Below are 12,641 nucleotides of genomic sequence, written 5' to 3'. Positions count from 1 at the left end.
AGAGAGAGAGAGAGAGAGAGAGAGAGAGAGAGAGAGAGAGATTGATTTTCTATTCTACCAGGTCAAAAAGTACATGATATTTATTTACAAACCTGCAACTTATTCTTTGAAACAGAAATTTTTGATCACAACTAAAGACCAAGTATGAAAGTAAATAGCTACGGAATAATTAAAGAAGGCCAAAAGAACAACGTTCTACTTTTTGTCACTTTTTCCACTAGAATTTCAGAAGAAATTGTTTTTATACCTCAAAATTTACTATGCTCATGCCATAGGTCCTTGTGGAAGAAGCTTACCAGGACTGATGTGCATCTACAACTGACAGATTGGTGATGTTAGCTGGTAGTCAATCTTTCTGCCTGACTATGAACATTGTTAGTGGCAGAAGATCATGAGATGGCAATTGGTAAATATTTTAATATCTCTCTTGTGTCTGTATAATAATATTATTGGTTAAATCATGGAGGAATAGTTATATCTTATCAAAGTGATGTGGTTGATCCAAAATGATACAAGGCATAAAAAGAATTCCTATTTGGCTTTGAAAAATATTTTTTGTGCTAACATTTGAATGTGTATCTGATGTTCTGGGAAATTACTTCAGAGAGATTAATGAAGCCATACTGTGAAGACCTGACTCAGGAGAGCTGGGAAACTGTCCAACCTTTTCTTCATTCTGCTTCCCCGCTGAACTCCTCTTTGACACCCACTCTCTAACACCACAAGGAACAGCTAAAATATCTTTCACAATAATGTCAGACTTTCCTTACAGAACAGGACATCAGAGTTTTAGTACCACAGATGCTTCTGTTGTTTTGCAGCATGTATTGCAGAGTTTTAAAGGTACCTATAATCTTTCTTTCTTGACAATATCTTCATTTTCCTATCATCTTTTTGCAACAGTCTCTGTTTTTCATTTAGAAACCCCAATGTTTCCAGCTTCAGGTGTCATTTTATAACCTGGAGAGCCTCCATAGGCAATGTGACACTGACTTAATGCACACTGTTGCTTTTCCCTAGTTAATGGGTTCAGGTGAAAATTCCTTCTAAGCTGGCCAGCAGCATTAAATTTCAAGGTTATTGAATTATTCAGTGGATGACTTCATATAGAGATATAGGGCCCAGGACTGTCGCAGTTATTTTAATGAAGTCTTCATAAGGATAAACGAATATGTGAAGACATAAAGAGCTGAAAGTTTCATACACGGGCCTCTTCAGAGAAAATAAACCTCCCAATGAAATGACATGTGAACTTTATCCTTCCCTTTTCCCAATTAAGTGTACTCAATCAAAACATTTCCTTCATTGTCCAAAGTCAATTAATATTTGTCTTTTTGTTATTTGCAGTTTAAGGTCTACTAATTTGAATAGTAAGTCAACAAACAGATAATTAAGCTGATTAGGAATTTTCAATTATATTAAAATACAGATGCTTACAATTAATGTGGAAGAAAACTCCCCCTGTACCAGTGGATGGAGTTATCATGAGGCTACATTTATATCTTTCTCAATAAAAAGACTACTGTGCATGCATGCACTATGTGTTGCACACTATGTATTGACTCAGTTGCCTTGCATCTTTCCAAAGAATTCATAACTGAAAGGTGTGCAAATAATCTCCATGTGATGAGCTAAGCCCTCTTGATCCTGGAAATTAGTCCACAGAAATGCCAGTGTCCAGCAGATATCAGGATGCTCCAGTTCAAAAGTTCTTGTAGATTCAGCTTCTTTCTTTAACAAGAAAGCAAGTGTAAAAATAAATGAGCTTTGATCAGAAGGATAACCAGAAGTGGCATTATCAGTAAATGACAATAAGAAATCACCTGCTGCAAAATTATTGTTGAGTTTCCAAAGGGGAAAAAAAGAGCAAAGAGAATTAGAATTATCACTGTTATACAGCCACAACCCTTATCTTAACAAGCCCTCATTGTCAATATTTTGAAATTTCAGTCTATTCCCTTTCCAAGTATTTCTTTTATTATACTGAACAATAATAATATTCTTATTTAAGTTAAAGTAAAAAAACACAAAGAAAAATCAAGTCTATAAAGTTAATGAAGTGAAAATACTGTCTTATAAAAAATATTATGTGGTATTTAAATATGAAATGTCACTTCTCAAAAATATTGATAAACTGTTGCTTCAGCCTATGATCCAAGGGTTGCCTGAAAATGAATTTCAATAGACCATATCTTGTCAATATTTTAAGTTAGTAAAGACAGTGCTATGATCAAAGACCACATTGCTGTTGTTCAGGGCCTGTAGGTAGTAATTGCTCTCTCTAAGAAAGTCTACAAGATTAATCATAAGCTTTGCCCTCTAGTCAGAGCTGGGCCGCTCCTGAAAGCATGCACTGCTACATGCAGCAGGGCAGTGGCTTGTGTCTTCCCTTGATTTCCCACTGCACCGATGTGTGGGACAGTTCATCGGCTTATCACTAACAACAGCTGGGAAACAAAAAATTGTGACAGAGTGGAAAGATAAATTCACTGCATCAACAGAAGTCAGAGGAAAAGAGAGGAAGTATTTAGTGATGGAAAAGCTATATGTTCTGTTTCTGACACAGATGTCTAAAATGGACTGAGCAGTGGATCCACTAGGGATGCCACATTTTTTTCTGGAACAGAAGACTTCCAAAGAAAGAGGTTGCATTTACTTTATCACTAGGGAAAAAGAAAATCAGTCTTACCTGTAGTGACTTGATTTCCTATTATTCAAAAGAATGTATATTTTATAATAGAATTTATCAGTTTTATAACATAACATCAATTTTGTTGATAATCAGGAAAATATTTCATATCATAGACTGTTTTTCTTCTTTAAACATTTGGGAGCAGTGTAAAGCACCAACAGTTTATTCTACCCATGAACTTGTATATATAAAAAACAAGATTGTCATATTTGAATGACATATAAAATTACAACTTACAGAGGATAAAAACACGAAAACTCAAAAAAGGCTCATATCATTATTATTTTGATGCAGTATCATCATCTTCATCTTCATCATAAATTTGATTATAGACAATGGTTTTCAGACAAATTAGCTATTTAGCTTGTAAATTTTGGCAAGCCTAAAATGAGGATGTATTTTGAAGAACTGAATTTCTCTGCAGGTAACTGAAGAACAGAGTGTTCCATGAACAGGATCACAAGCACCAAACAGATGTGTGTCATAATAGCGAAGGCCATATTCTATTCATGGCTCAGTAATGCAGGTCACAAAATATGGCAATCAACTTTCCACTTTCTAAATTTATAACCATCAGGCCGTGAGTCACAACGATTTGGCTCCTTATGTAGAATTTCCTGTATCACTGAATAATATCTTTATTCTTATTGATCATTGGTCATTTGATATTCAGATTTTTATGTACTACCTCTTTGTGAATGCACTTTACTGGAGCTGTCTGCCACAATTTTATTATCTTTACATTTTATTTAATTTCCAATCATGAGACAGAAAGAAAGAACTATGTTATAATGAGATCTACCTAGGCAGCCAGATGCCCTTCCCAGGGAGCATGCTATTCTCTTCCTTTGGATTTCTGAGTTCCTTTACTTTCCTCTCCAATTTACAAAGGAAAATTTATATTCAATGATGGTGTTGTCATTTTTTAAATTATTAATGTCTATCTTAAAAAGAATATGTCATATAATTGCAAGTGTATTGTTATTAACTTAAATTTGTTATTATTTAGTAAATTTATACACTTAAGTGTAACTTTGTATTTTAACATGGATGTTAATATACTGTTTTAATCTATGTTAGTATATAACACTTAGAAATAAGTGTAAGCATATACTTTGGGGATTTATAATGTCCACAATCTTTGAATAGGAAATTCATTTTTTCAGTTAGGATAATCTAGGAGGTAATTGTCTACTCAGAAATAAGATTTATATAGAAAGATATGCATTTAAGTTTTAGTTACAATCTAACAAAATTAATCAATACCAAATAATAAGAAAAACAGTTAAGTAAGCAATTATGAATCTATTATATTTTCCATAAAATGTTATGGAAAGATTGGAATACTGAATAAAAGATTAACATCATAATTTTAAATGAAAAATAGAAGATATAATTAAAATTATGTATCACATAAATCTAAATTTAAAAATAGTACATTATCAGTAATAATCATCTTTGAATGCTGTAATAATTGTGTTTGATTTTTTTATAGTTTTCAAATCATGGTAATAAGCCCTGTATTTTTTCATATTGGAAAAGTATTTCCTGATGATTTACTATTTAAAAGACTGGAGTGGTAGAACTAAAAGCTGCTTTCTGTATATACACAATATCTCTCAGATATTTAAGGATTCCTATTCTGCATCAAATACTGCTCTTCTTCAGTTTACTCATTTAGCTTCAATTGTCATACATTCACAGAGATTTTCTTGTGTATCAGGTGCAGTGATGTTTTGGAAGTGCAGTGAAAAATAAGACCTTCCTCTCCTCTTTACATCTTGTGTCACAGAGGCTGCTGAAATTTTATTAAACACTGCTCTATGTATGACTGGGTGACAATGTCAATCTTAGAAGTCACACATTGTTAAATGAAAATCCCACTGCCAGGTCTAAGACTTTTCCCTAGGAGTTGTTACCAGGAAGGTCTGAGTCCCTAATACTATACGGATTATGACTATTACCATTATTTGTCCATCAGAACAGGGTAGTAAAACCCTACTGCTGAAGACACACATGACTTGAATACAAGACACAGAGAAACCAGGCTGGAGCTAAATTGAAAGTTTCCTTTCTGTGAGTTATCCTTCATAATACTGGTAGTTGCTAAGCAGGCTGCTATGAAAGAAAAGTCTGTAATGGTCTTCCTCAAGTTTAGACATTTCATTCTACAACACCAACTTGCTAGGCAACAGTTGTTCACTGGTGCAATACTGGCACAACTGATATAGGGGTAGCAAACTAAATTTCTCATTGACTCCAAGGCCTGATCTGTAGGAGGGAATTCATACCCATGCTGTAGACCTGGTCAAAAGCCCTTGGCTCGGGAGGTGTAAGACATTAGCAGTGAACATATTACTTTTGTTTTGCTAAATGGATTTGTTATGAAACTGCCTCTTAAATCTTTGTGTTTATGCCAATAGACGAGGCTTTCCTCAGCCCTGATCAAATAAATTTTTCTTTGCAACAGATGGTGGTTAACACAGAGACTCATGACTGGTTAAGGTCTTGAAAACAAGAGAATGTTGGATGTTCAGTCTTAAAGGATCCATGTTATACTCCTTGTAGAGCTTATGAAATATAGCAGGAGACAGGGTAAAATTTATATAAAACCCAAACAATAGGGAGGAGGGTCATGAGATATTGTTTTATGGACATGATATGCCCATGGCACTCATGAGGTCACAACAGCTGTGGTTGCCTGCAGAGGGCCTGCACAAGACTGAGCCTGTGAACAAAGAAAAGCAAAGAAACAAAAGTCATAGAAGTGGAGTAGGGAAGCGGTGGGAGGACAGAGGGAGGTAAGTGGGTGTTACACAGAGGATAAGAGAGTCTGGAGAGATGAGAATATATTATATACATGTATGAAATTGTCAAAGAATAAATCAACAAAAAAGATTTAAATTGTTTAAACCATTAAAATATATAGCTTTATTGATCACATCCAAATTATGGACATACGTGGAAGCCTAGGAGAGAAGTTTCAGTCTACAAATTGAAAACTAACATTCAACTGAGTACTTATAATGACTAGCTGAGATTGTGCTCTCTTTATAAATATTGAATTATTTATCAAGTTAATAATATTAGAATAATGATTTTGACATCAATTTAATCACTTACAGATGAGAAAGATGAAGCAGAGAGGTTATTCTGATAATAAGTGATAAAATGGGATTTAAATCTACGCTATCTGTCTAGTCACAGAGTCCAGAGCCTTAGCCAATGCACAATGAAGGCTTGAAGTGGTTGAGAGTCAAACAGAGGAAAAACTGAAATGCCAAGCTGGTGACCCTTTCAGGAACGCAGTAGATGTAGGACTTGAGAACCATAGGACTGTAGAACTTTAGGTCCAGATTGCCCAGAAGAAAGTTGAAAATAAGACTGCCATCAAGCTCCCAGAACCCTGTGCCATTCCCGAGCATTTGCAATGAGCTGATGGGTGAACATGTAAAAAGGAAATTTAACAAAAGCTTACATCACTAAAGGTATTTTGGAATAGTCACTTTTCTGATTAAGAAGAGTGAATTGAAGCAAGAGAATTGAAGCTGAGAATGTTTTTGTTTTGTTGCAGTAACACATTCTATTTGGTATCAGGGGCTTCTTTTAATGTTTGATAATTTAAGAAGTTGAATTGTAACAAATTTTATGTGTCACATAATGGAGCCACTCAGTTGAGCTTGCTTATTATAGCTTTACGTGTAAAACTCAACTGAAAAACGAAATACTAGAATATTCACTTTATAAATTCAGAGAACACTTTTAACTGGAAATCTTTTTAGAGTGCTGAAACTTTGCCTCTAAGTTATTGGATAAAAATGGGTAGACAGCTTAGCTGTCACTTTGTTTATCCAAATATACAGTAATCTTGCACATGCAATCTTTATGCCATCAAGAATATTTTTTAAATATTTTATTTACTTTTATGTTATGTGTATGAGTATATTTAGTGCATGCATGTAAGTGAAACTTCCTGTTCCACAGAGGTTAGAGGAGGGTGTCAGATCTCCTGGAACTGGAGTTACAGACAGTTGTTAGCCACAATGTGGCTGCTGGGACTCGAACCCAGGTCCTCTGCAAGAGCAGCCATGCTTTTAACCACGGATTCATCTCTCCAGCCCCAATACCAGTAAGGATATTAATGGAATTTGTAGAGTTGTTTCAATTTGCTAGGGCTGACATAACAAATCAAAGGTTGAGTAGTTAAATATAGTAGTTTTATTTTCCTACAGCTTGGTAGGATTAAAGTCCCAAAATCATGGTTTCCTGAACTTGGGTCCCTGGAGGTGGTCTCTCCTTGGTTTGTAGTTTGCTGCCTTCTTCTTGTGCCCTCACATGATGTTTTTCCATCCATGTAGCTTTTCTCTGGTGTCTTTCTTTTTTCCTATAAGAAAATCATACAATGGACACACTGCTATAATGGAATTTACTTCACTTAGCATTAATTACTTGAGAAAAATCATTGATACATGTTAGTGGAAAATACATTTTTAAACATTTTTACGTAGAAAAAAATTTTTTTAAAAAGCCTTCCTTCCAAGTATGGTCACATTCTTCAATAAAAAGTTTAAAGATTTCCAAGGTGAATTTTAGGGAAACACAATTCATTCTGTAACAATAGCCATCTTAATGCATTGTAGAACTAAAACTTATAAGACAAAAAATGAATTTCTGTTTCATGAAAACTAAAGGCAAATATCTTTGAAAAAGCACTGCTTGGGGGCTGGCAAGCTGGCTCAGCAGGTAGTGGATTTGCTGCCAAGCCTGAGGACCTAAACTCAGTCCCTGGGACCATGTGGTAGAAGAAAAGAACTAACTCCAAGCAGTTATCCTCTAGCCTACATGTGGGCCTTGCCATGTGTCACCATATATCCTAGCCTTAAATCTTTAAGGACAAAGTCATTACAGGTACATACTTTGCTTAGGAGCCTTATTTCTGTCAGTCACATATGCAACATTAAGAAATAAGCAGGATTCTGAATTTCCTATTCTTTAAACAGTCCATTACTACCTTTCTGGGGTTCAAAGATCTGCTTGGTAACTTGGTAGAAGATATGTAGTCCAGGAATGGAAAGATGGCTCTGTGGTTAAGAGTGTAGAGGACCTAAGTTCTGTTCTCAGTACATATATTAGGTGGCTCACAACTGCCTTATAATTTTAGCTCCAAGGGAATCGGATGCCTCTGGCCTCTATGGGTACCTGTCCATGCACAGATGAACAGACAGAGACACACAGACACATGGACACACACACACACACACACACACACACACACACACACACACAATTATAAAGTGGATAAAAGAGAAGCAATGTTTTCTTAGAATAATTTACATAATTATAGAAAACAATTTAAAAATTTTGAACTTAAAACCCAAAATGTCATATGTAAGTTGTTAAATTTTTTTATTTGTCAAGAAGATTACTTTAGTATCAAAACAAATTTATCAGAATAGCAGGATATCTCAATGGGTAAAGGAACCTACTATCAGTCATTATAATTTCCATTTGATTTCCCAGAACTAACATCAGCAAAAGAAAGAACTGACTCCTGTAAATTACTGCTATGTGTGCTCCACAGCAAAACCCTCTCCCTCCAAATAAATTAAAATTTTAATGTAATAAAAATAATAAAATTATAAAATTCAGGACTAGCAAGAACTCTGTCATAAAATACCAAACGACGATCACATGCAGTGAAAGAAATAAAACTCCCTGTTTCTAAAAAGGAATACCAAATACTTTTATTTCCTAGCAACTAGAGTTGGAAGATTAGAAAACAGGTGACTAATAATGAACAAATTCAAATTCATAATTACCAGTATTCTAAAATACAGAAATGGACTTGTTAGCTTTTAAGTAAAAGACATGTTTTGCCTATTACATTATCTATTATATCAAAATTAATGAGGCTCTATAAGCTATCTACTTAGGAAAAATCATTGATACAAGTTAGTAGAAAATAAATTTTTAAACATATTTACATACAAAAAAACTGGCAATTCAAAACTTTAATATAATATTTTTACTAATTGAGAATGTTCTCTCCTTTTTTTCTTTTAAATGTATTTTTAAATATTTTATTAGTATTGTGTTCTTTAATAAATAGCGTGAAAATAAAGAAATAGAGCTTGATTACATTGAAAAACTTTGTATAGGTTGGAGAGTTTGGAAAGGTAGTAAATGGTAAACTCACATTACAGAAACAATAACAAATTATTCACATTATTGTTGAAATTTGGTCATGTAGTTTTGTCAGTAGGTAATATTCAAAAATTATAGGGGACATGTAGAATTGTGAACTTACATTCTAAAATACAATTTGATATATTTAGTTTGGAAATTATATCAGTTTAGTTATTACAGTACTTTCTGGTTTTGATTGTGGGGAAGGGGGTTGTTGTTGTTGAACTTCCTAGACAGTGATTTTTATCTCTGGAAGTTCAATCTCTAGAAGTTCATTTAGATGTTTTACATTTTCCATAGGGAATAGGAAAATGCACACCTACTGGGGCTGTAGAAGAGTACCAGAAGAATAATGGAAAACCTCTTGGTGCCTGGTAATAGGGGAGATCCAACATCAAGGCTTGAATGACCAGGATAAAAAGTGGAGTGAAGACCACAGCTGGTCCTTGGGGGAGGTGAAAGGTCCATTCTAGAGAATCATTCCTTCCAAGACCAGACTCTGCAATGACATAGACCTCCCCTGTCCCCAGCATAAGACACAAAGACACTGCCATGCACAGCCTGTGACTTCAGGGGAGTGAGCAGTGGGAAACTCAGCCACTCAGAGAAGGCGGAAACTGTTGTCCAACATCAGGAAGTCTCTGTCCTCCATCCTCCACTCTGCTCCCCTATCAGCCTACTACTAGAAGAATGTGGAACAGTAGTTCATAGTAGGGGACCAAATCTCCAGGCTTATGTTCGGGAACCACAGCTCCAGGTTCACAGGAGGAGACTCCAGCTCACAGGAGGCAACCGTAGTCCAGGGGGATTCATGCTCTCTGGAAGGTACCACAGCTCCAGGTTCATGGGAGACAACCACAGCTCCAGGTTCCCAGAAGGGACTACGGCTCCAGCCAGGTTCATAGGAAAGAACCCCAGCTTCAGGCTCACAGGAGGTGATCTCAGTTCCAGAATCACTGAGTGGTCACAATTTCAGCTATGCTGGTTCCTACTGTCTTTCTGTCTCTATTCCTCTGCCCACATGGTGGTACTTGCGTTTTAATAGAATATTTCAACTTTTGTGCAGAAATGGAAGCAATACTTACTTGCTGGACTAAATGTCTAGCTAGGTTGGAGATTTTGCTCAAGGAGACAGATGTATTGCACGTTCTTTGTTTTTAATCTGTGATCAAGGTTCTGGTTGACGTCCATTTTTGTTGTTGTTGTTGCTGCTGTTCTTGTTTTTTTTTTTGTTTTGTTTTTGTTTTTGTTGTTGTTGTTGTTTTTTGTTTTTTTGGTGTCTGTGGCCTTCACATCTTCCTTCCTGGTCAGAGGGAGCCAGTGATGAAATATATTAGACAGTCACATTTTGCTGAGAACCAGAACGAGGGCTGTCTTAGCTCTTCAGCTATTTTTATTTTATGTTTAAGTGTGTATTGTTTGCATGGATGTTAAGTGTGCCCATGTTTTGTAAAGTCCATGGAGATCAGAAGAGGACATCAGATCCCCAGGAACTGGAGTTATAGATAGTTGTTAGCTGCAATGTGGGTTCTGGGAATCAAACCCATATCCTCTGAAAGAGCAGCAAGTGACCTTAACCTTTGAGCCATCTCTCCAGCCCTACCCTTATTCTTTTTAAAAATGATTTATTTATTTTTATTTTATACATATGAGTGTCTAACTACATGTATGTAGGTGCCTGATGCCTGCAGAGGCCAGAAGGCAAAAGATAGTCTGTATTTGAAGTTATGGATGGTTATAATCTGTCATGTGGGTTGTAGGAACTGCATCTCCTTCCTCTCAAAGAGCAGCAGGTAGTTTTAACCATCTTTCCAGCCCTTTACCCTTGTTCTTAAATACTATTTTGATGAGATTCTTTGTACACTTTCAAGATACAGTATCATGGCCAGTGGTAGAGGCCTCTGCCACATCACCTGTCTGGGTGTGGGCGTTGGGCAACAGCACATCCAATAGGCAGCTGCAAGAACCCCATAGAATGTATTCACGTGCATCTGTCTTGCTAGGGACTGGGCCTGGGGTTGCCACTGAGCCACATACCATGGTCATCATCACCCAGGGACAAACCACAAGGACAAAAGTCAATTGCCAGGCACAGGCAAAAGAATTTCCTAATTCTTATACAACATATTTTGATCATATTCGACCCCCCACCACACTGCTCGCTATACTTCAGTTTTGAGTTGGGTACTGTATGCAATATGCAATATTTATTTTTGCTCTTATCCATATTCTTGAGAAAGATATAAATGTGCACCTCCAGGTCCAACCCAGTCAGGAGTCACATTTGTATTCTTTCCTGCCTAGTCTTGTCCCCTTACCACTTAACACCCTTTCAGACCCAAGAGAAGCCCCAGTCGTGAGCTCTCTTGGTCCGTGCCCACCTGGTTCTGAATCTGCACCTTTTGAAGACTTTGAACTTTTAAAGTGTTTGTAGTTTTTAAAGACTGTGAGACTTTTAAAGTTGTGCTATTTTTAAAATATTGTAATACTAATATTAACGTGAGATTTTGGGGATAAGACATGGAAAAGACAAGTTTAATAGTGATGTGTGTCAAGTTGACACGTGGTTAGTTGTGCTAATTTCAGTTGTCACTTTGACACACCTGGGAAGATAGAACCTCGACTGTTGAATTTCCTCTATCAGGTTGGCCTGTGGGAATGTCTGTGATACATTTGCTTGACTGTTTAGTGATATGGAAAGGCACAGCCCACTGCAGTTGGTGCCATCACTGGGCAAGTAGTCCTGGGTTGTATAAGAAAGCAGGCTGAGCATGGGCCAGTAGAACAAACACTGTGTTCTGGGCTTCAGTTCCTTCCTCCAGGCCCCTGTCCTGAGCCCTTGTCCTAGTTTCCTTCTATGTTGGACTATAAGCTGTGAGGTGAAATACATCTTTTCTTTCCCAAATTAATTTGGGACAGAGTATTCTATCATAGTAACATAAAGCAAATAAATATAATCACATATTGTACTCAAAGACAAAAGTCACATGAGCTTCTCAATTGAGGTAGAAATGTTCTTGACTAAAAACTTGTTTCATGATAGAAGTTCTAAGGAGAAGAGGTCTGGAGAGAACATATCTCAGCCTAATTAAGGCTATATATGACAAACCTACAGTCAACACCATCCAAAAAATGATGGAGAAAAATTCAACACAATTGCACTAAATCAGGAGTAACACATGCTGTTCACTATTCCCACTCCTTTTCAATATATGGCTTGACACCCCTAGCTAAATCAATAAGACAAGAGACGGAAATTAAAAGGTAATAATAGTAAAAGAAGTTAAATTATCCCTATTTGCAGAAGATAATGATATACATAAGAGATCTCAAAAACTGTACATGAAAATTTCTAGAAATGATCAATACTTAAAACAAAGTAGCAGGATATAAAATAAACTTACAAAAAAAAACCCCAAAACCCCTCCCTACCTGATTTATATGCCAATAAGAAGCATTCAGAGAAAAAGATTGTGTTAACATTCCCATTCACAATAGCCTCAAAAAAAATCAAAACATCTAGGAATTGGACTCTAAAGCTATGGCTCAGCAGTTAGGAGCACTGACTCGGCTTGTAGAGGGGGACCCAGGAAGATTCCAGCGACCACAGGAAGGTGGCTAACAACCATTTGTAACTCAAGTTCCAGGGGGTGTGATGCCATCTTCTGGCATCTGTGGACATTGCATGACACCAGTGGGTGCACTTACAAGCATGCAGGCAAAACATTCATACAAAATAAAAACAAATAATTTAGAAAATTAA

This window comes from Nannospalax galili, unplaced genomic scaffold (genome assembly GCF_000622305.1).
Source record: "Nannospalax galili isolate Female #2095 unplaced genomic scaffold, S.galili_v1.0 scaffold376, whole genome shotgun sequence".
Lineage (NCBI taxonomy): Eukaryota > Metazoa > Chordata > Mammalia > Rodentia > Spalacidae > Nannospalax > Nannospalax galili.
This window is presented reverse-complemented; position numbering follows the sequence as displayed.